Source organism: Pelophylax lessonae, assembly GCF_965119305.1.
Source record: "Pelophylax lessonae genome assembly, chromosome: 11".
NCBI lineage: Eukaryota > Metazoa > Chordata > Amphibia > Anura > Ranidae > Pelophylax > Pelophylax lessonae.
The window spans coordinates 115,913,875-115,937,503 of NC_138778.1; the positions used below are offsets into that span (position 1 = coordinate 115,913,875).

Here is a 23,629-nt window from a genome sequence, read left to right on the forward strand (position 1 = left end):
TTTTGTAATTTTACCCACTTACAAAGAATTGAAGGTTCTATAATTGTTATCATAGGTGTGTTTTTAAATGATACAGACAGAATATCAACCACAAATCCAGAAAAAAAAACAGATACAAATGTTATAAATTCAGTTGCAGTTCAGTAAGTAAAATAGGTATTTGATGCCCTACCAACCAACAATAATTCTGGCTCCCACAGACTGGCTACAGTATGTGCTTATGTGGTACGCAGATTAGTCCTGTCAATTTAATAAGATGCTAAGGACAACTCGTTATTTGTATAAAAGACCTCTGTCCACAGAATCTTTCTTCCATTCAAAGCTTACCATCATGGGACCGACCAAAGAGCTGTCAGAGGACATCAGGGACAAGATTGTAGACCTGAACAAGTCTGGAATGGGCTACAAGACCATCAACAAGAAGCTCGATGAAAAGGAGACTGGAGTTCCATGCAAGATTTTGCCTCATGGGGTAAGGATGATCATGAGAAAAGTGAAGAATCAATCCAGAACTACATGGAAGGAGCTTGTGAATGATCTCAAGGCAGTTGGGACCACAGTCACCAAACAAACCACTAGTAACGCAATAAGCCGTCATATATTAAAATCCTGCAGCACCTGCAAGGTCCCCCTTCTCATGTACAGTCATGCCAATGAACATCAAAATGATTTAGAGAATGACTGGGAGAAAGTGCTGTGATCAGATGAGACCAAAATTGAGCTCTTTTGGCATTAACGTGCCTCGCCATGTTTGGAGGGAGAGAAATACTGAATATGACACTAAGAACACCATCCTTACAGTCAAACATTGAGGTGGAAACCTTATGCTTTGGTGCTGTTTCCCTGCTAAAGGTACAGGCTGACTTTGTCACGTTTAGGGGCCAATGGACGGGGCCATGTATTTGTAAAATCTTGGATGAGAACCTTCTTCCCTCAGCCAGAACACCGAAGATGGGGTCATAGATGCGTCTTCCAGCATGAAAATGACCCAAAACATACCACCAAGGCAACAAAGGAGTGGCTCAAGAAAAGGCACATTAAGGTCAAGGAGTGGCCTAGCCAGTCTCCAGACCTTAGTCCTATAGAAAATGTATAGAGGGAGCTGAAACTTGGAGTTGCCAAGTGACAGCCAAGAAAGCTTGAGGATTTAGAGAAGATCTGTAAAGAATAGTGGACCAAAATTCCTCCTGTGATGTGTGCAAACCTGGTAACTAACTAAAAGAAATGTCTTACTTCTGTGCTTGCCAATAAGTGTTTCTCCACTAAGTGCGAAGTCATGTTTTGCTTGGGGATCAAATACTTATTTTTCTCACTGAACTGCAACTCATTTTATATATTTTTGTATTGTGTTTTTTCTGGATTTTTGGTTGATATTCTGTCTCTATCATTTAAAATACACCTGTGTGAAAAAATAAACCCTTCATTTCTTTGTGAGCAAACTTACAAAATCTTTAGGGAATTAAATAATTATTTATTTTTCGTTCATTGACGGACACAGCTCCTGATTCTTCTTAACCATTGGGTTATACTGCCCCCTACATGAGTAGGACACTAGGCAGGAAAAGGCTTGACTATGCCTATAGGCAGTCCCAGGAGGTATACACCCACACTTAGCTATAGGCACTCCGTTTTTTATGCCTAGTCAGGAGTAAGGACATAATTCCTTTCCGGGATCTCTGGCAATTGTTTTCCTTTTAAATGGATTTTTTCCCTATCTTTGTTATTTTGATCCTGTGAGAATCTGTCAAGTGCAGGACTGGGCGACGGACTGGATAAGCTAGATCCAGAGGGTCCCCCAGTCTGGCCAGTGAGCATGCACAGGCCTCAGCTCTATGTTAGGTCGGCCGCGACATAGCCCCACTGGACGGGGCTGGCCTGCGAGTTAAACGTTTCGCGAGGGCGCATACAACCTGGCCTCGGCTTGACTCTGCAGCGTTCCTCCTGGCCGAAAGCCACCCTCATCCCGATGGAGCGCTGGTCTGTCAGGAGCAGTGCCCACCCTGTTCCTGGTATGGTAAGTTGCTGTCTCCTCTCTACCCCTGGAGAGTTTTGGGGTGGGCCTTCCGAGTTACACTCCCTTCCCCCCCAACCCTCTAAACATTTAGTGGTCACTGTGGATCTTTAGCCCCCCCCCCCTCCCTGGGTAAGGTTATGAGCTTGCTTTTGCCACATGCTTCTAAAGAGGGCTTGTTTGGAGTTGCGGCTGACTGGGTTTTACCTGATGCACAACAAGGGGTTAAGCAAGGATCCCCTGCTACCCTCGGGGTTGGTGACTAGGGCAGGGATGTCCTCTGGGCTACCTGCTGCAGTTGTTGGGCTGGGGGAGCGGATGGTTTGGCATCCTGAGGTCCGCACCTCACGCGGCTGGATCCAGCCCCAAGTTTAGGCCATGGCTTTGCAGCCTACTGGTCAGGAGCTATGTGGGATGGCCCCAGTGAGGGGGCTGAAGCCACTACCCTCCTTTTGGGCATCCGCCCTCCCCTCCGCTGCTCTTGGGTGGTCGGCTCCGTTGAGGCTTGCGCCCAGGCAGCTGGGCATCCACAAAAATTAAGGCTGCGACTTGCGGCCTACTAGGCCATGTGGCCGAGTCGGCCACTGTTGGAGGGGCGGCCACAGTGAGTCTGGCTGGGATGAGTGCACTTGCGGCTCAGCCTCCACACAAATCGAGGTGGCAGCCTACTAGGCCATGCGGCCAGCTTGGCACCTCCTTTGGAAGAGGTGGCGCTGTGGGGGCAGTTTAATTTTTGGTGGCAGCCCTGACATTATTATTGTGGAGGGCACCTACCCCTTTTAGCACTGCAGGACCATCAGGATACCCTGCCTGTGTCACGGCGGGCGGTCCCCTTTTTAAGGGGGCTATCATCTATTGTGTGGGCCTCTATGGAGGGGTTCAGAGGGTGACCCCCTCTTGTTTTTCGTGGGGTCGAGTAGGTGGTCCATTCGTAGACCCTGGGTTGGCACCCCCCTTGCCGGATCGCAGTCGGCGTCCCTCCCCTCATTATGGATTTTTGAGTGACCTTATATATAGAGTCCACCGCCCTCCCCTGCCTTATCTGTCCATCAGATCCTAAATCTGTTTCGGCTGCCACAGGTGCGAGTCACCCTACTGGGTTTGCGTCCACGCATCCTGAGGGCTCAGACAGTGAGGATGTTTCCTCTGCTCCTCTAGCCATGTATAAAAATGCGCTAGTGGATGCACTGATTGTGTTAGAGCGAAAAAAATGAAAAGTGGGATATGCTGCGTCGGGGGTGCCGGTCCCTTTTGGCACCACAGGTCCTCCACTGTGGCGGGGGTGTTCCCCTTTCCCGCTTACTTTGACAACATTGTCACATAACAGTGGGGTAGTCCAAAATGTACCTTAAGTGTTTTGCTATGTGGTATCCTTATAAGGATTCCCTGCTTTAAAAAATGGACGGTTCCCCCTGTAGTGGACTCGCCGGTTTCCATGTTAAATAAAGCTACATTACTTCCGGTTGAGAAGTCCTTTAAAGATCCGGTTGATAGGAGAGCCAAGGCTCTGGCCCGCCATATGATTCACTATGGCTGGTTTGGCTTAGGACTGTAATTGCCCTGGTGTCGCAAGATCTGACTAGTTGGCTAAACTTTTACACCGGGACCTGGAGGGGAAACTGCTTCCCCCTGCCTTTGCGGAGCTCAGTTGATCTAGGGGCTACAGTTTATCTGTGATGCCTCTTTGTATACGGCTCCTTTTGATATTAGGTTGTCTGCATCAGCAGTAGTCCTTAGGGGTCTTATCTGGCTGACAATGCTGGTCTGCGGATCAGACTTCTAAGAAGGCCTTATCTGATCTCACCTTTGTGGGGGATCGCCTGCTTGGAGCTTCCTTGGGTGAAATCATTAGTAGACTTGGGCCATTCTTCTCGGCTCATAAGAGGCCTTTTTTGTCCCTCAAGGGATAAAAGTCCTTCAGGGCCTCCCCCGGAGGTTCCAAGAGGACCTAGTCTGGCAAGCCACGAGCAGCTCCTCCAGACCTGCGGACAAGGCTTCTTCTGCATGAAGGGGCACCCTCACTCGCATCTCGGGTGGGGGGACGTCTTCGCTGATTTCCAGATCCGTGGACCTCTCTGGTACAGGTCAAGTGGGTCCACAAAGTCTTTCAGTCTTTTCTCTTCCAACCTCCCCAGATCCCTACAGGGTCACTTTGGGGCAGTGCAAGACTTGTTACTTTATGGGGTGATTGTCCCGGTTCCAGCTTCGGAATATTTTCAGGGCTTTTGCTCAAACCTGTTTACAGTTCCCTAAAAGGAAGGCAAGGTACGTCCAATTCTGGACCTCAAGGTGCTACACTTCCTTGTGCTGGTACAGAGGTTCGGAATAGAGTCCATCCGCCCGGTTGTGGCGTCCCTACATCCGGGGGGATTTTCTCGCTTCTATCGACTTTAAGGACGCCTACCTTCACATTCCAATATGTGCCAGTCACCAGTGCTTCCTCCGCTTTGCCGTGGGCGAGGAGCATTATCAGTTTGTGGCATGTACCTTTGGTCCTGCCTCCGTTTCTCGGGTCTTCACAAAGTGTTTGCCCCGGTGCTATCATTGCTGTGTCAGTGGGGGATCGCGGTACTGGGGTACCTGGGCGATCTTCTGCGAGCAGAGTTTCTGACTGCTCTGATGGATGCCTTGGAGATTACTCTGCGATCTCTGAGGGAGTTTGGTTGGATTCTAAACCTTCAGAAGTCTGCTCTGATTCCGTCCACAAAACTGGACTATCTGGGAGGATTTGGCCTTAGCTAGAGTGTTGAAAATAAGAACCAGTGTTGGTATATGGCGCTACCTGCTCTAGGGAATTAGGGGTAAAGTGCCAAATAGTGCAGTATGTACAATATGTGCAGTATGTGTGGGCTAGATTATAAATCCAACATAATTCCAAATAATCAAAGGTGATTTCATCAATCAACACTCATAATATCATACAGTAAAGGTTTAAAAAATAAATAATAATTTTATCAAAGTGTTCCGTGCCAGGTGAGATGCTTGTTGGGCATGTACCAGTGCCCTTACCAAGTACTGAGTGTTAGTGCAAGTGCAGCTAAACAGCTGATAACGAAAAAAATAAAATAATAGTGCCCAAAGGTGTGATATTGAGACTTTATTAACTGATAAAGTGCTTACTGTGATGTAGATATATACAGTGATGCCCCTACCCAGGGGGTGTAGGTAACAGTGTTAGAAGTGCTAATCAAATAATGTTCTCATAGGGTATTTAAATTAAAGGTAATAACAAAAAAGGGAGATGAAAATGGAATAGGGAGATCACTGCCGGTGCTGTGTGTCAAGCAGTGCAATCGGATTGCTTCTGGTGATGTTTAACCAGTTACGGTGCGGGTGCTTAATGTGCCTATACCTGTGGCCCCCCACTAGGCAACAGGGGTACTGGCTCGGGTCTATTTAGTTCCAATAGGTCCTGGGCGTCCTGGGTGTCCGTAGCTGGGTGGGCTATGTTTTGCCTCCAAGAAGTCCGTCGGGTCTAGTAGGCTCAAACAACAGACAAAGGATGCCCCATAGTGTAGTATGTTGTGGTAAGGAAAAACGAGTGCAGAATAACTCAGTTTGGATGATCACTTGTCAGCGAGGAATGCACACTTAAGCACCCGCGCCGTAACTGGTTAAATCACCGGAAGCAATCAGATTGCACTGCTTGACACACAGCACTACACTATGGGGCATCCTTTGTCTGTTACCTACACCCCCTGGGTAGGGGCATCACTGTATATATCTACACCACAGTAAGCACTTTATCAGTTAATAAAGTCTCAATATCACACCTTTGGGCACTGTTCTTTTATTTATTTCGTTATCAGCTGTTTATCTGCACTTGCACTAGCACTCAGCACTTGGTAAGTGCACTGGTACAAGCCCAACAAGCATCTCACCCGGCACGGTGCACTTTGATAAAATTATTTATTGTTTAAACTTTTACTGTATGGCATTATGAGTGTTAATTGATGAAATCACCTTTGATTATTTGGAATTATGTTGGATTTATATTCTAGCCCACACTCTTGTACATACTGCACTGTTTGGCACTTTACCCCTAATTCCCTTGAGCAGGTAGTGCCATATACCAACACTGGTTCTTATTTTAATCTCTTGGATCCCTGGACTCCCAGGGGTAGGTTGGTGGCAGCTCACACCTGACAGTTACATTCACATGCACCATAGCGCTGGTCATACCTGATCCTTTTATCAGCTAGAGTGTTGTTTCCTCTGGAAAACTCCAGAAATTGCAGAAAACAATTCAGCTTCTGTTGTCCAGCAAACGGTCATCCTTCCGAGCTTGCATGCAGGTGCTGGGCCTGGTAGGGTCTACCTTCGAGGCGGTTCCGTTTGCACAGTTTCACACGAGATCTCTGCAAAAACATTCTAGTGAAATGGGACAAGAATCCACAGTCTCTAGAGGTAGCGTCGTTCCCCGGACTTTCGACAGGGAAATCCTTCTCCCCCTGTACTGGGCGGTTGTCACCACGGATGCCAGTTTGTTCGGGTGGGGAGATGTCCTCGGCACAGCTTGTGCTCAGGGAGTCTGGATTCGGGAAGAGTCCAGACTGGCGATTAGTCTTTGTCTGGATTATTGGAAATTCGTCTTCAGGAGTGACCGGTACGAATTCAATTTGACAGTGCAATGGCCGTGGCCTATGTCAATCACCAGGGGGGCACAAGTGTTCTGGCGGATCAGGAAGTAGCCGACATTCTAAGGTAGGCAGAACGATCGTTCCAACCCTCTCTGCTGTACACATTCCATGGAAGATACAGAGGTTTGTGGCATGGTCTCGGGATACTCTGGCCGACGACGCGTTTTGTGGGCCTTTTGGGCTTCTCCCTCACTCCTTTTTGCTGGGTTGGATCTTGGCTTTCCTTCTCTTGCTTTAGCTTCTCTTGGTTCAGATGCTGATCTTCCCTGCACAGAGCCCTTAAAGTGATTTGTAATCATTTAATTTTCTTTTTTTTTTATAAATAAACTTTTAATGCAATGGTTTTGTACAGATCAGTCAGATCCTCCTCTTCTAGGGCCCCCACCAATGCTTCTGGTTTCTCCAGCCTTCACTGTACCCCCATAGCAAGCGGCTTGCTATGGGAATACTCATGGGGGCTCGATTCCTTCCACATTATGTGCTTCTGTTGAGACACACAGTGCGGCTCGGCCCTTCCCCCTGCTACCTTCTCACAGGCTGTGATTGACAGTAGCAGGTGCTAATGGCTCTCGTTGCTGCTTGTTTTTATAATGTGAAAAATGATGTTTAGTCAAGTAAATTGATACCGAACATGTTATGTTTTAAAATTGCGTACACTTGTAGAATGGCGACAAACATTGCTACTTAAAAATCTCCATAGGCGACGCTCAAAAAATTTGTACAGGTTTGGAGCTACAGAGGAGGTCTTGAGCTAGAATTATTGCTCTCTCAAACGTTTTTGGTGATGCCTCACATGTGTGGTTTGAACGGCGTTCACATATGCGGGCGCGGCGTATGTATGCGTTAGGGATAGACGATATGTTTTTTTCAGGGCCGATACTGATACCAATTATTTTGGTCACAACGTATCGGTATCTGCCAATATGGGCCGATATTTTGTGCATTTAAAGTTTTAAAAAATAAAGACAATTTTTGACACAAATCTGGTACTGAACATGTTAATTTTTGTTTAATGCTGGCACCCTGTGGTGGGTGGCTTGCTGGCACGCTGTGGTGGGTGGCTTGCTGGCACGCTGTGGTGGATGGCTGGCTGGCACCCTGTGGTGGATGGCTGGCTGGCTGGCACCCTGTGGTGGATGGCTGGCTGGCTGGTACCCTGTGGTGGATGGCTGGCTGGCTGGCACCCTGTGGTGGGTGGCTGGCTGGAACCCTGTGGTGGGTGGCTGGCTGGCACTCTGTGGTGGCTGGCTGGCTGGCACCCTGTGGTGGGTGGCTGGTTGGCACCCTGTGGTGGGTGGCTGGCTGGCTAGCACCCTGTGGTGGGTGGCTGGCTGGCTGGCACCCTGTGGTGGCTGGCTGGCACCCTGTGGTGGCTGGCTGGCTGGCACCCTGTGGGCAGCTGGCTGGTACAGTGCCTGTGGGCGGCTGGCTGGTAGAGGGCCTGTGGGCGACTGGCTAGTACAGTGCCTGTGGCTGGCTGGTACAGGGCCTGTGGGTGGCTGGCTGTCTGGCACCTAATCTGTGGGTGGCTGGCTGGCTGGCACCCTGTCTGTGGGTGGCTGTCTGGCACCCTGTCTGTGGGTGGCTGTCTGGCATCCTGTGGTGGGTGGCTGGCTGGCTGGCTGGCACCCTGTGTTGGGTGGGTGGCTGGCACAGGGGGCTGTGGGTGGGTGGCTGGTACAGGGCCTGTGGGTGGCTGGTACAGTGCCTGTGGGTGGCTGGTACAGGGCCTGTGGGTTGCTGGCTGGCTGTTACAGGGCCTTTGGGTGGCTGGCTGGCTCGCTGATACAGTGCTTGTGGCTGGCTGGTACAGAACCATGTAAACATCCCTTGTAATAAGGCAACTCTGTCAAAATATCTAATGCGTAGAAAACTGGTGGATTGACCTGCCTGCATTCTTCCAGGACTGAAAATCAGCTCCCAGTAGACCTAATATTTTATTATTTATATGATGATCTGCATATTTGTATGTTACATATTATTTTGACTAGTTAGAGATGCTTTTGGGATCATTCATAACTAGTGATCGACCAAAATCGTTTTTTTAATGCCGATACCGATATTTTGGTCATCGGATATCGGTATCGGCTGATATTTTTGGACATGTAAATTTCTTTTTTTTCTAAAGGTACACCTTGTGGAGGGATCTGGGGGTCTAAAAGACCCCAAAACCCTCCTCGGCACTAAAAAGCATTCAAAACGCCAAGTTTGGCTGTTTTGAATGCTGTCAGTTTTTTTAATTCGGTGCCGAGTACCCGGAAGTGATGTCATGACATCACTTCCGGGTTTTTTACATGGAGACCAGCACATGTGCACTTGCGGCAGGGATACTGGGAGACCCAGGTGAGCCATGGAATGCAGTGGGAGGGGGCGACGTCCCCTCCCGCTCCTTGTAATGACAGCCGAGCGGCTTCTCAGCCGCATCGGTTGTCATTACAAGTCAGCCGACCGTCGGCTATGGGCACCGGTACTGAGGCGATGCCTCTAGCTGCAGGCATCACCCCAGGACATGCACTTTCCCTAAATATCGGCAATATCGGTAACCTCAGGGGCCGATTCCGATATATCGGGGAAAGTGCGTATCAGCCCCCGATATATCGTTGTTGCCGATAATCGGTCGATCTCTATTCATAACAACCAAACATTATTTTCTATAGGTTACACATTGTTTTAGGTGGTGTTTTGATTAGTGATTATGTGTCCCAATAACCAGAGGACTTTTCATGAGAGGTCACTGTGACCGATGGGGACAAATAGAATGCACTTTATTCCTGCATCCATTTTCCCGGCTGCACGATAACCAGAAACCCATCCGCATCATCTAGCAGCACTTAGTTCAGAGAAGCAAACAAAATTGAAGAATCTTGACATTTCCTTTGTTTTATATTACAGATCAAGTGGTATTGACAGCAACATCGGTGAAGAAAGGTCTAGGTCCTAGGGGAAGATCTCGGGCGGGGAAAAAAGGTAACTAAAATGGCCATTTTTGGCTACATTGTATGATTATTCTGTTCGTGTAGCCTTGTAATGACAATACTTTGCCTTATTGTAAATCAAATCAATGTGTCGCGCTAAAAAAAACCTTAGCCAAGGGCGTTAACATAAAATCTATCTTAGTGTATACAAGAAATCTTAATTTTTTAAAAATAAATGTCATAAATTAGTAAAAATAAGAAAATAATAATTTAGTTTTTTTATATTTTTTTATTTTATGTTTTTTTTTTTTTTTTCACATTTTATTGTATGCACTAAGATAGGTTTTGCGTTTACACCATTGGTTAAGGTTTTTTAGAGTGGCACACTGATTTAATTTATTATTGGATACATTTGTATGGAAATGTGAAAGTGTTAGTAGCTTCTTCCTATTATTAAATAACATCCATAGTCTTTTGCAAGATTTACTATTATTCATATACTTGGCCTTATTGGCTGTATCTGTGAAGGACGGGCTAAAGCCTAGTACACGTGGGTCGATTATTGGGAAGTTCAATAGAAACTGGCCGACATTTGGCCTGTGTGTATAGCAGCCGGTCCGACAGAAGCCGGCGGGTCGGCCAATCAATGTCAAAGGCTCATGACCGAAAAAGGTCTGCCGGCTAGTTCCTCCCTATCAGTTCTCAGCCAATAGCTGGAAGCGCTGACCAGTGTTCAGACGGCCCCAGAACACAATAGCTCAGCAGGGGAGATTGCTGTAGTAACATCGGATTGTTAGTACAGCAGCTCCAACCTGAGCTGTCTGTTTTTTTTTTTTTGTTTAAAAAAAAAAAAGTAGTGTTGCGTGCGAGGCTTTACTGTGATGACTGGCTGTATACACTCCTCAGGTGATTGGCTTGTGTTGCTTTCTGGGAGATCGTATTCTTAACATGCTTTTGCTCACCTTGTATGCCAAGTTTAATGGGGTAAGTGCAAAGCAAGCCATGTTTAATTTGGCTGTTTCTGTGCTCTGCACAGTTGATCAGGAAAGACTGGTACGTCTTCTGAATATTGTGACATCATGTCTCCAGGGGGAACACTGTGCTAAGAGAACAGTAGGGTGTTTACTCAATGTGCATGCTTTAACATCAAAAAAGCTGTCACAATCATGGACACCCATGCTTCAGTACTCCAGTGTACAGGTGCATCTCACAGAATTAGAATTTCATCAAATAAATTTCTTTCAGTAATTTCAAAAAGTGAAACTCCTATATTTTATATAGATTTATTACACACAGAGTGATATATTTCAAGCATTTCTTTCTTTTAATTTAATGAACATGGCTTACAGTTAGTAAAAACACAAAATTCAGCATCTCTTTCGTTCGTTGATGGACACAGCTCCAGAATGTTCCTGACCATTGGGTTATGCTGCCCCCTACAGAAGTAGGACACTAGGCAGGAAAAAACGTTACCACACCTATGGGGCAGTCCCAGGGGTTATACTCCCACTTCCTGCTATAGGCACTCCGTTTTTTTTCTGCCTAGTCAGGAGTAAAGACCTAGTTTCTTGCTGGGATCTCTGGTCCTGGCATTTTCCTTTTCAAATGGAATTTTTTTCCTTCTTTTAATATTTTCTGTTCCTGTAAGAACTACAATGAAATGCCAAACTGGACCCTCCTGTTTCCAGGTTAAATAAGGCAATCATGATTCCAGTGGGGGAATCCCCAGCTTTTAAAGGCCCGGCTGATAGAAAAGCAGTCTGTGGCCCGCAACATGTTTACTATTGCTGGTTTGGCATTGCGGCCCATCCTGGCCACTGCCCTGGTGTCCCAAACTCTGACTGTGACTCTGGCTCTGGCAAAACTTTTGCGCCACTGTCTGGGTAGTGAGCAGTTTCCCCCTGCTTACATTGAGCTGGAGGACCAGTTGGTCCTGGGACTGCAATTTCGTGTGCAATATTTCTTTATTATACAAACCCGATTCCAAAAAAGTTGGGACACTGTACAAATTGTAAATAAAAACAGAATGCAATGATGTGGAAGTTTCAAATTTCAATATTTTATTCAGAATACAACATAGATGACATATCAAATGTTTAAACTGAGAAAATGTATCATTTTAAGGGAAAAATAAATTGATTTTAAATGTTATGGCATCAACACATATCAAAAAAGTTGGGACAAGGCCATGTTTACCACTGTGTGGCATCCCCTCTTCTTTTTATAACAGTCTGCAAATGTCTGGGGACTGAGGAGACAAGTTGCCCAAGTTTAAGAATAGGAATGTTGTCCCATTCTTGTCTAATACAGGCTTCTAGTTGCTCAACTGTCTTAGGTCTTCTTTGTTGCATCTTCCTCTTTATGATGTGCCAAATGTTTTCTATGGGTGAAAGATCTGGACTGCAGGCTGGCCATTTCAGTACCCGGATCCTTCTTCTACGCAGCCATGATGTTGTAATTGATGCAGCATGTGGTCTGGCATTGTCATGTTGGAAAATGCAAGGTCTTGAATATGGAGCGCTGTGTCCGTCAATGAATGAGAGAGAAGATGGGATTTTTGTTACTTAACGTAACATCCCTTTCTCTGAGTTCATTGACAGCACCCACCCCTCTATGGAGTTTTTTTGTGATACTTCTGATATTGCTTGTTAAACTGGAGGCTTTTAGCAGAGAGGGGGATTTATACCAGCTAGGACTGCCCATAGTCGCAGCCAAATTTAGTTTTTCCTGCCTCGTGTCCTACTCCTGTAAGGGGCAATATGACCCTATGGTTCTGAATATGGAGCGCTGTGTCTGTCAATGAACTCAGAGAAAGGGATTTTACAGTAAGTTAAAAAAAAAAAAAAAACGTTTTTTTTTTTTTTTTTTTTTTTATTGGTCTTGTGTAATCTATATTTCTGGGATACTGAATTTTGGGTTTTCACTAGCTGTAAGCCATAGTCCTCAAAATTAAAAGAAGGAAATGTTGGAAATATATCACTCTGTGTGTAACCCATCTATATAAAATAGGAGTGTCACTTTTTGAATTGAATTGCTGAAATCAACTTTTTGTTTATTATAATTTTATGAGATGCACCTGTATATACTGCAGCAATTGCTTGCTCTTTATGAGTTATGTGAACTGTTAGTGAGCAGAGGAGTGAGCATACGTCGTTTGCTGTGTGGGAGATGAGGCATCTCTGCTGCAGTTGCTGGAGAAAGGGTGGATCAGCAGATGTCAGGAAGCTTTTGCTGATGTGATTTCCAAAGTCAGATTAGTGATAGTGAAACTTGCTGGCTGCTGCTAGGTTGAAAGTCTGAAAACAAGGTCACAAGTATGTTTGCTTGATCATCCTTTTGTTTGTGTCTGTGGCTTACCTAAATAATGTATAAATGTACAGGGTTTCTCAACAGAAACAAACGCGCATTGTATAGTTATGGCATGCATTTAATGTAAACCTGTCATGAACCTGGCAATTCAATGCAGGAATATGATGAAAAATAAAAAAACTGTATTGACAGCATTTTTAAATTGTAAGTTTTCAAGAGCATGGACCTTGCCTTGAACTGTACTGTAACGGTATTGTCTCCCTTTATTTTGTAAAGTGCTGTGCAAACAGACACTGCTATATAAACCGGTCCTGAGATTTTTTTTTTGTTCAGCTCAAGTTTGCAATTTCCCTGTGTAAGTTGTGCTTGGCCATGTATCCTTTCACTTCCCAAACCTTCATTTATGCTGCCTTTTACAGTAAGGAGCGAATATGAATGCTTCGGAGGTGAGGGTGGGGCCAAACATTGTTTTACCGGAAAAAGTCGAGGTTTGCATATACAGCTGCAAGAAAATGTATGTGAACCCTTTGGAATGATATGGATTTCTGCACAAATTGGTCATAAAATGTGATCTGATCATCATCATCTTTGTGTGTTATTAGTTTAGACAGTCACAGTCTGCTTAAACTAATAACACACACAGAATGAAATGTTGCCATGTTTTTATTGAACACACCATGTAAACATTCACAGTACAGGTGGAAAAAGTATGTGAACTCGTGGTATGGTGAGTTGTGTCCCCCCTCCTTTCCTGGGGAATTGCTGGGGTGGTCGCGGCCCCCCCCCCCCCCCCTGGGGATGGTAGGCCCTCCTGTGTCCTTACTCCCCTTTGTGTTCCCGCTTCTCCTTTGCTGGGTTCCCCCTTTAAGTTTGTGCCCTCACCTGTCCCCTATTCCCCCCTGCATGGTACTGGACTAGAGCGGTGGGTGTTGCCCCTGTAGGGGGTGTCCTTACCTGGGTGATGCGGGGGGTGGGGGGGGGTACCCTCCTGGGGTCTGTGAATTTTTCCCTGGGGTCCAGTGGGACCCAGGGTCCCGTGCAGCGCCCCCTGCTGCCTCCATTTTGCCGTGGTCTCTGTATTCCCGGCTTCAGTGGCCATGTTTATGTAGTCCAGCAGCCACGTTTTTTTTTGTTTCCCCTTAGAGTTTTCATTGGTGGCCATTTTATTGTAGGAAGATGCAGTGCTGAGGCTATGGGGGCCAGCCAGCCTGCAGGCCCTGTACCAGCCAGCCACCCACAGGCCCTGTACCAGCCAGCCACCCACAGGCCCTGTGCCAGCCACCCAGCCACCCACCCACCCACCACAGGGTGCCAGCCAGCCACCCACCACAGGGTGCCAGCCAGCCACCCACCACAGGGTGCCGGCAAGCCAGCCATTAAACATTAAACAAATATTAAAATGTTCAGTACCAGATTTGTGTCAAAAATTGTCTTTATTTTTCAAAACTTTAAATGTACAAAATATCGGCCCATATTGGCCGATATGCGATGGCCAAAATATTTGTATCGGCAATGAAAAACCGATAAAGGTCGCTCCCTAGTCAGTATCGTCTGATTTATGCCTTTCCTCCAATACAACGCAGAATCGAGGTAGAAGGAATTTCAGTTATTCTGGTGGCACCAGACTGGCCTACCAGGTCTTGGTACGCAGGTAAGGCTGGTAGCAGACATCCCTTGGAAGCTTCCTCTAAGGGAAGATCTTCTGTCTCAGGAACCAATCTTCCATCTTGCTTTAAGGTCGCTGGCTTTAACGCCCTGGCTATAAGCCAGGTGCTGAAAGAGGGTCGTTGACGTTGGTGAGTTCTACACTGTTGAATGCTAGGAAATCTACTTCCAGGAAGGTTTATCATAGAGTTTGGAAGGCATACTTTACTAGGTGTGAGTCGCGGGGGCTTTCTCCCCGCTCCTTTTCTGTGTCTCGCCTGTTGGGAGTTTCTACAATTGGGTGGGGATCAACGTTTGGCTCTGGGCACCATCAAGGGCCAGATTTCCACCTTGGCTATTTTTTTCCAAAGGCTGTTGGCGGCGAAGTCCTTGGTTTACACTTTTGTGCAGGGAGTTCTCCTTTTGGCTCCTCCGGTGCGATCCCTGGTACCTCTGTGGGATCTCAATTTGGTTCTGTCGGTGCTTCAAAGGCCTCCCTTTGAAAATATTTGAGAGATTCCTCTGCTCACTCTGTCGCAAAAGGTGGCTTTCTTGGTAGCCATTACTTGCGCACGTCGCAGTCAGAGTTGGCTGCGATGTGCTGTCAGTCACCTTACCTGGTGATTCATAGGGACAAAGTGGTGTTGCGACCCTGTCAGGCATTCCTTCCTAAGGTTGTCTCGGGGTTTCATTTGAATGAAGACTGTGCTACCATCCCTATGTCCTAAGCCTAAACACCCTAAGGAAACTGCTTTTCATTCCTTAGATGTGGTTAGGACGATTCGGGTGTACCTGGCGGTGACTGAACCGATTAGGAAATCTGATTCCTTGTTTGTTCTTACGAATGAACCTCGTAAGGGGCAGGCCGCATCTGCTGCCACCATTTCCAAGTGGATCAGGCAGACAGTGGTGCAGGCCTGCTCCATTAAGGGTCAGGTTCTTCCTTTCCCTGTTAGGCCCCTTTCACACAGGCGGACCGTTCAGATCCGCCTGTCCGTTTTTCGGGCGGATCTGAACGGATGCCCCATGCATCTCTATGGGGCATCGGATGTCAGCGGAAACCTGTCCGCTGACATCCGATCTGTCAAATCTGGACGTGCAGCCACAGGGAACATATCCATCCTTTTGATTGAGACTCCACCATCTGGTTACCTACCTTGTGTTCCTTAAATTTTTATTTATATTTGTTATATGTATGTGTGTCTTTTAGGCATATTGTCTTTATGCCTTTTTATATTAATTAATTCATAAATATGCTTTTTAACTTTATTTTTGTGTGGCGTTGAATGAATTGACCACCTCATTTGAGCCTTAAAAACCCCACATTTCTTCTATCCTTGGTTTTGAATTACACAGGGGTGTGGTCCATACTTTACGGGAATTGTTTTTTACTGATGTTACCTGGTTGGCTATGTTTAGCCTTCTTGGGAATTCTGTGTTTTGCTGTGTTTTTTTTCCCACCCCTCATATTGACACTGCTTTGGGACATCCCAATGGCCTGAAGACTTGAAGCTGTGGCTGTCAGTGAACGAAATAGAAAGCTAGATTTTTGTCTTACCGTAAAATCCTTTTCTCTGAGGATCACTGACCTTTCACACAGGCGGACCGTTCAGATCCGCCTGTCCGTTTTTCGGGCGGATCTGAACGGATGCCCCATGCATCTCTATGGGGCATCGGATGTCAGCGGAAACCTGTCCGCTGACATCCGATCTGTCAAATCTGGACGTGCAGCCACAGGGAACATATCCATCCTTTTGATTGAGACTCCACCATCTGGTTACCTACCTTGTGTTCCTCAAATTTTTATTTATATTTGTTATATGTATGTGTGTCTTTTAGGCATATTGTCTTTATGCCTTTTTATATTAATTAATTCATAAATATGCTTTTTAACTTTATTTTTGTGTGGCGTTGAATGAATTGACCACCTCATTTGAGCCTTAAAAACCCCACATTTCTTCTATCCTTGGTTTTGAATTACACAGGGGTGTGGTCCATACTTTACGGGAATTGTTTTTTACTGATGTTACCTGGTTGGCTATGTTTAGCCTTCTTGGGAATTCTGTGTTTTGCTGTGTTTTTTTTCCCACCCCTCATATTGACACTGCTTTGGGACATCCCAATGGCCTGAAGACTTGAAGCTGTGGCTGTCAGTGAACGAAATAGAAAGCTAGATTTTTGTCTTACCGTAAAATCCTTTTCTCTGAGGATCACTGACAGACACAGCACCTGCCCCTCTGTTGGGGAGTTAAGTTATTTGTTCTTCTGACAATGCTTGTTAACAGACTGGAGTCCTACAGCAGGAAGTGATGGTATACCCTCTGGGACTACCCCAGAGACGTAACCAGAAAGATTTTTGCCTAATCCTACTCTTAGAGAGCGAGAGCATAAGCCAATGGTCTGAAGCTGTGTCTGTCAGTGAACCTTAGAGAAAAGAATTTTACGGTAAGACAAAAATCCAGTTTTTTTTTTCCCCCATTTTGTGATCACATTCCCTTTGAGCTGAGGGGAGGTGAAAAAGCAGCACACTGAGCTTCCCAGTAAATGGCTGTGCAGCGGGGTCCTGTCAGGACAGGTTTGATTACCAACTAAGTTTTATAGAACATTTGTTTAGCTTACAAGAAAGTAAGGTTAATATAACTTGGAATACAAAATCTTAAGTTTTAATCAAATTAGTTGATGCAAAAATGAATACACCCCACAGCAAAAACTACTACATCTAGTATTTTGTATGAACTCCATGATTTATGCCCCATACACACGTGCAGATTATCTGCAGACTTTTGTCTGCAGACTTACCTTTTCTATGTAGTGCAAGGGCCTGCCGGATTGCATACAAATTGAAAGTGTTTAGGTTTGACCTCATATTATATTGTTTTGGTAAGTCTGCAGACAAAAGTCTGCAGATAATCTGTACGTGTGTATGGGGCATTAGAAGGACAACACCAAATCTTCTAGAACACGTTGGTGGCATATTGCAACATCTATCTTTTTCCATTCTTCAAGAACGACCACTTTAGAGCCTGGATGCTGGATGGAGAGTGATGCTTAACTTGTCACTTCAGAATTTCCCATAGGTGTTGGGGTTCAGATCAAAAGACATACTTGGCCACTGAATTACATTCACCCGGTTCTTCAGAAATGCAACAGTGGCCTTAGATGTGTGTTTTGGATCTTTGCCACCACCATGTTTCACTGTAGGCACTATGCATTTTTCTTTGTACTCCGTACCTTTGCAATGCCATACAGTTTTGAAGCCATTAGTTCAAAAAACATTTATATTGGATTCATGATCATCACTCCAGAGTACAAAGTCCCAGTAGTTATGATCTTTTTCAGCATTGGCCCTGGCAAATTCTAGGCATGCCTTTTTGTGCATGGGCTTTAGGAGAGGCTTCCTTCATCACCAATGCATGCCATTACTCTGCAGTGTACGCCGTAATGTTATGGGAAACAATCACCCCAATTTGGCTTTCTACTTCTTTAGCTAACTGCAGTGAACTTGCATGGTGATTTTCTTCAAGCCTTCTCATCAGAAGACTCTGCTGTCGAGGTGCAACTTCTGTGGACAATAAGAATAGCTTTGCTGATCTTCTTGTAGCCATTCCCCTTTCTTGTGCAAAGAAATTATTTTCTTTCTCAGATCTTGTGACATTTCTCTTCCATGTAGTGCCATTGCTGACAGCATGAAATGGGAAGGGGTTTTCTTTAAGTAATGCCCTTTTATAATCAAATGTCTGTTGGACACCTATTTAATGAATAATTAGATTCACCTGTAGTTGAATTCTTGTTAAGATTTTGTTGTCTAATGGCGCTTTTCCACTGCATGGAACCGTACCGGTTCGGCACGCTTTTGTGCTTTTCCACTGCTGGTACCGCATGGTATAGGGTCGGAACGGTTCGGTACGGTACGGTATAGGTTTGCTTTTCCACTGCATGGAACCGAACGGTACGGTACGGCTCTGAAAAAACAGTACCTACTCGATTGTGGTTCCAACAGGTACCAAACTGGTACCATATCCCACAATCCTTTGCATGCAGTCACTACTAGCCACTGATTGGTCAGAGAATCCCACCCACCCCGTTGTTATCCCACCCACTTAACTTTAGTACTACTTTAGTGGAAAAGCAAACCTATACCGTACCGTACCGAACCGTTCCGACACTATACCTTGCGGTACCAGCAGTGGAAAAGCAAGCAGGGCCGAGTAGAGCCGTGCCAGTACGAGCCGGTACTTGCAGTGGAAAAGTGCCATAAATGTTAGCTTTGCTCCCAAGGGTCCTTTCAGATGGGCTTTCTGCCTGGCGGACTCCGTTTTGCTCAGCAGGGATCGATCCCCACTGAGCAGGCGGATGACAGCTCTGTCTCTGCTTACTTTGCAGAGACAGAGCTGTTGGATCCCTGCTCTCCTCTATGGGGAGACCGCCTGTCCCTTTTCATCCGAACCGATCCTCCAGGCAGATGGAAAATATGGTTTCCATCCATCTGCATTTCACAAACCACATTGGATCGGAGAGCAACCGGTGTCAGTGGACATGTCACCGCTGAACTCCACTGCCCCATAGAGGTACATAGAGCATCCGATCAGATCCGCCTGAAAAAACTGACAGACGGACCTGATGAGAAGGCCCATGTGAAAGGGGACTAAGACTTTTATTTGGGTGTATTCATTTTTGCAACATTGTCTTGAATGAACTTTTTAGGAAAAATACTTTTTTGTATGTGCAAATTACCTAATTTTGGTTGCAATCAATTGGCCGCATTTGTGGGAGTATTTTGCAGTATAGTGTCCCATAAAAAAATGTTGATTCTGAAAGGAATGGAAAGGTTTTCTGACAAATCTGTTGGGGTGTACTCATTAATGCTGAGCACTGTATTTCACTGAATGTTAAAAATTTGAAATGGATTTTTACCCAAAAAAAAATCAAAAATCAAACTTGCCTTCCGAGTATGTTGTCCTGTTGCTGTATGCTACTGTCATTCGCTAACCACATTCTAATTGTTATTTAAAATTGGAGAACTAAGGAGCCAAGAAAGCGTGTGTAAGACATCTGTTTTTAGACCCTTAATGCGGAACTAAACTCTCCTATCTTTTCCAGCCAAGAAAGCTGCTATCTTAGTCTCTGTTGATCTGCAGTTGCACTGTGCATGTGATCAGTTATGACACCAGCCATTTGATGGCTTGTCAGTTCAGTTTAGTTAAGAGAACAAGGACGTGCAATAGTTATCATTTACAGCATGCCTTGAATGTAACGGTTTTGGAAAACTGTTAACTCAATGGGTTTAGTTCCACTTTAAGATCTCTATAGGTGGTGAGTGTAAGGTCTGAACACAGGATGGTTCTGTAGAACAAATGTGTTTATAACCCGTACACACTTTGCATCAGTCTTACCTGTACTTACTGTTTGTAGCACTACCCCTTCAGAAGCCTCTTGGTAATTTGGGTTCTCTGCTCTGTGTTTCGCGACAGAGAACCTCCTCAGACCCTCTGACACACTTGCTTGATTGAAAGTTTTTGCAAGCAATTTTAGGTATGGATACCTTGGCTGTCACCAGGAAATAGACAAAAAAAACAGTTAATTGATAAGCTCAATATATAGACATAATAATCACTATGCCAAAGTAACTTAGATTAGAGTTGTGTAACACTAGAGTGGATCAAAAGAGAAGTATGGGATTTTTTTTTTTAAGAAACCTACTTTCTCTGCTTCAACCCGCTGTCTTCTGAAAACCAGTCACAGGATAGCAGACTTTGGCTGTATGTTTTCAACTTTAACCCATGAATCAGCAAAGTCAGCAATAAACATTGCATATAAGCATTAACTGCAATGTGAATAATACTATAACTAGTTGAGAAGGCACTCTAGGGGAATGTGTAGGATATAGTGCAATGACCCCTGAGAGGTACCTCCTTAGCATAAACAATAGGTAAAGGTCTCAGTGTAGCAGCTGTAAAGGGGCATCCTTTAGTCCTAACTCTTCAGCCGCCTAGCGTTAAGGGCCAGTTGTACTGATGGTGTGCATGAGAATAGTCCAAATCAAGCCTGCAGGCAGCAATTTGGCCACTAGAAAAATATCAATAAATCTTGAAACAGCACTGCCTACAAATACATAAATATTGGTGTGAAAACTTAATGTAAATATGTGCCCTTTCTACATATACACATCTTGTACATGTACACATATTGTGCCAATATCATGTGATGCCCAAAAAATACTATAGTGCTATCAAAAAAAAAAATTCACAAAACATATAAAGTGTCCATACAAGTAAATCACTTCACATCACATCAGCTCAGGTATTATCAGATTATTTATTATGATTAAACATTCCTTTACTGAGTGGTACCATACCTGCGGCTATGGTTATTTTTATTCACATGTAGAGCAAAAATATTAACCTAGGAGAATTCTCCCAGGGCACGATGACAGAACACCGGATTTTGAACATGGGTTCAAACAGCTTAAACATGCCATGGACAGGCAAATATGAACATGGTGGGATATAATGACTGGAAAATGACATAGAAGGGAATATAACACCCAGGTTGTTGAGATGGAATCTGGGCCCTGATGATGGGTTTGATGACAGGGACTTAATGGACGAGTGGTACAGTTTTTTCAATCAGTGGAAGAGAAAAGTATTGGTTTGGTATATAGTTCAGAGAATGAGAACCAAAATCATTATTACAGAATCTTAATGCAGTACTGAAAGAAAAAGTGGTATCCCATATGGAAACCACTGAATATAAAGACAGGGTCAAGACATTACAAGATCTAATAAGACACTAAATTAGACAAATTATACAAAATAGAAGAAGTTGAAAAAAATGGCAGCGATATAAAGAATTATGCTAGTCCAAAGGTTTATAAATGGCAAGGAGACGAAGAATTACCAGCTTCGAAAGAATCATTTATCATAGAAGATTCATCAGACATTCCAGAGATGAAGGAGAACATAGAACCAAGAGGGGGACTGATAAAAGAAAAAAGTACTGGCCCACCAACAACTTATTATAATAATAAAGCAGTGAATCGGAAATTTGACTCCCCACAGTACCCCTTGATTTAGGGTACCTGTACATAACCGATATGAGCCCCTTACTAAAAAATCCCCAGGTGATTATAGGTGATATATCTATGAAAGAGCTCCATACTCCCTACAAGGGGTAGAAGTTGGGTAAATATAAGAGGTAGATTCCTGCAGACCCATTCAGTGGGGAGGGGGGATTGGGAATTGAGGGAACCCAAAAACCCCATTACCGGTAGTAACCTTACATTACTACCCACATTTAGTGTTTGTCTGAAGCCATTTATTATCAACTGTGTTTACTCTTTTTATATCAGGACAACAGAAACTACCAAAATTATCCTGATCAAAAGTTTACATACCCCAGTTCTTAATACCATGTATTGCCCCCTTTAACATCAATGGCAGCTTGAAGTCTTTTGTGGTATTTGTGGATGAGGCTCTTTATCTTCTCAGATGGTAAAGCTGCCCTTTCTTCCTGGCAAAAAACCTCCAGTTCCTGTAAATTCTTGGGCTGTCTTGCATGAACTGCACATTTTGAGATCTCCCCAGAGTGGCTCAATGACCAAGACTCAAGAGACTGACATGGCCACTCCAAAACCTTCACTTTATTCTGCTGTAGCCAATGACAGGTCTACTTGGCCTTGTGTTTAGGATTATTGTCATGTTGGAATGTCCAAGTACGTCCCATGCGCAGCTTCCGGGCTGATGATAGCAAATTTTCCTCTAGTAGTTTTGATAACATACTGCATTCATCTTGCCATCAATTCTGACCAAATTTCCTTTGCCTTTTTTTTTTTGTAGCTCACACATCCCCAAAACATCAGTGATCCATCTCTGTGTTTTTTAGGAATGGTGTACCTTTCATCATAGGCCTTGTTGACACCTCTCCAAATGTAGCGTTTATGGTTGTGGTCAGAAAGCTCAACTTTGGTCTCATCACTCCAATTGACTTTGTGCCAGAAGGTTTGAGGCTTGTCTCTGTGCTGTTTGGCGTATTGTAAGCGGGATACTTTGTGGCATTCGCGTAGTACTGCCTTTCTTCTGGCGACTCGACCATGCAGCCCATCTTTCTTCAAGTGCCTCTTTATTGTGCATCTTGAAACAACCACACCACATGATTTTTAGCGAGTCCTGTATTTCACCTGAAGTTATTTGTGGGTTTTTCTTTGCATCCCGAACAATTTTCCTGGCAGTTGTGGCTGAAATTTTAGTTGATCTACCTGACCGTGGTTTGGTTTAAACGGAACCCCTCATTTCTCTATCGTTCATTGATGGACGCAGTCTCTGTTCTTCATAACTGGGTTATACTGCCCCCTACAGGAGTAGGACACTAGGCAGAAATAAAGTTCTGGCTACGCCTATGGGAAGTCCCAGGGGGTATACTCTCTCTCCCTGCTATAGGATGTCAGTTTTAATCTGCCTAGTCAGGAGTTGAGGACCTAGTTCCTTTACTCTGGTCCTGACAAGAGTTTTTTTTCTAGATAGTTTTTTTTTTTTTTTCATCTGATTTTTTTTCCTGTGAGATTTACAAGCAACTAAGCCGGATCTGGGTGACGGGCTGGATATATAGAGCCAGTGGTCACCCCAGCCGGCCAGCAAGCGCGCGCAGATTCCAGCTCCACGCTAGGTCGGCTGCAACATAGTCCCACCGGACGGTGACTGGTCCTGTGAGTCAAACATCTTGCCAGGCTGCATAAGACCGGGTCTAGGCCCGAGTCGCAGCATTCCTATTGGCCGACAGCCCCCCCCCCCCACTTCGGGGGAGAGGGGTTCTGTCAGGAGATGGCGCCCATCTGTTCCAGAATGGGTAAGTGAAATGTTCCCTCCTCTCCCCCTGGCTGGTTTTGGGGTGGACGCAGGCCCCTCCTTAGGACGGTTGGACCCTCGCTCCCCCTGGTTCCCCTTTGTTCTGTTGCACCCCCCCCTCACTACTGGAGCTGTGGGACGCTTAAAGATACTCCCTGGGGGGCTGGGACTGGGCGGAAGGCCGGCGGCGGGCGCTGCGCCGCCGGTGACCGGACGATCGATCGTGCGGGGAGGGGGGATTCACCTGTTGATCCCATCCAGGAGGCTGGG

At 45.2% G+C, this 23,629-nt stretch overlaps 1 protein-coding gene across 2 annotated transcripts in view; it reads left to right on the plus strand.

The window, feature by feature from the left end:
- The window catches only part of LOC309566332 (signal transducer and activator of transcription 5B), a 517,032-nt gene that overhangs the window by 98,079 nt on the left and 395,324 nt on the right, over nt 1-23,629 (plus strand). The window contains exon 2 of one of the 2 annotated variants that reach the window (XM_082271444.1): nt 9,544-9,618. The exons of the other annotated variant lie outside the window; for it this stretch is intronic. The gene's annotated coding sequence lies outside the window, so the exon portion shown is untranslated. The remainder of the gene's footprint in view (nt 1-9,543; nt 9,619-23,629) is intronic. 2 annotated transcript variants of the gene reach the window in all.